At 37.1% G+C, this 1,135-nt stretch overlaps 1 protein-coding gene across 6 annotated transcripts in view; it reads right to left on the bottom strand.

The window, feature by feature from the left end:
- mef2cb (myocyte enhancer factor 2cb) overlaps nt 1-1,135 on the bottom strand; it is a 71,907-nt gene that overhangs the window by 61,029 nt on the left and 9,743 nt on the right. The gene's annotated exons all lie outside the window — the stretch shown is intronic.

The following is a 1,135-nucleotide window of genomic DNA, read 5'->3' as shown; positions in this document are numbered from 1 at the left end:
CAACAACAAAAAACTTGATTTTGTACATTTTTATAAGACTTAGCAATATAGAAAAAATAAATAACTCATTTCTTAGGGAATTTAATCATTATAAACCTTCATTTTATCTTAATTTATTTCAGCAAAACAATGTCCAATAAAACATAGTCTGATCATTTGGTTTATCTTATTAAGTGAAGCTTTCCCCACCTTTTTTTTCCTCCTTTTTAAATTCTTAATAATTCTTTCCATGCTCAAGTTTCTGTGAATGCCGCCTWCTTTCTTAAACACTAAAACCACACTTTCTATCTCCCAGGACCCATGCAGCTATCTCACACAGATAAGCCATGACACAGACAGTAAGCACTGGAGGAATTACCAAGTCTTTATGCACCCAGCAAAATGATTTCAAAACATCCACTCTATTAGTGTGAAGATAACAATTAGAGCAGTGAGTTTGCCACTTCAGATAAGAYGAAGGAAGACAGGCGGTGCTGTGGCTTTTTGTAAAGATGTGTAGCTCAGATATGTATGTCTTGTAATACCAGAGTTCTATTATACTCAGATTAAATGGTTGCTATATCAGTTTAACAGCTCTACACTTCTGTCCTGAATGATGCTTATTATACATGTAATGTGTCTTCACACAAATGGTTTGAAAACTTGCAGTCATTTTTGATAAGTGTAAACAAGTAATAGAGACTTTATTCACGAGGTTTGCATTGCCTTACACCTTTAATTACATAATATTGCAAATAAGCACAAAGGGTGCCTTTTATATTTATTTTTCTAAAACTCACCTGTTGGTGGCAAAACTGTATTTTGCCACCCAGTCAGTCAACGTAGGAAATAGGGGGGACGACGGTTGATAAATAAATCAAGCTGGATAATCTGTTTGACGGGCGGACATTACAGCATGTAACTGAAGCCGCTGGTGTCTGATGACTCTGGATACCACCTACACATCACCTGACTCTTTAATCTTTAATAGCATTTCCTCTGGACCCCAGACCTCCATAAAAAATCGATAAAACRTAGTCTGTTAGACACTGTCGGCTCATAAATGCAACATGGCAGATATCAATGGCGCAGCATATCAGCCTGCATGAAACAAGTGCACAGTTTTCACAGCCTCGGCAGACACCATTCTCCACCC

This window comes from Austrofundulus limnaeus, unplaced genomic scaffold, assembly GCF_001266775.1.
Source record: "Austrofundulus limnaeus strain Quisiro unplaced genomic scaffold, Austrofundulus_limnaeus-1.0 Scaffold49, whole genome shotgun sequence".
NCBI classification, from domain to species: Eukaryota; Metazoa; Chordata; class Actinopteri; order Cyprinodontiformes; family Rivulidae; genus Austrofundulus; species Austrofundulus limnaeus.
The sequence above is the reverse complement of the archived record's forward strand: the minus strand, read 5'-3'. Positions and strand labels throughout refer to the sequence as shown.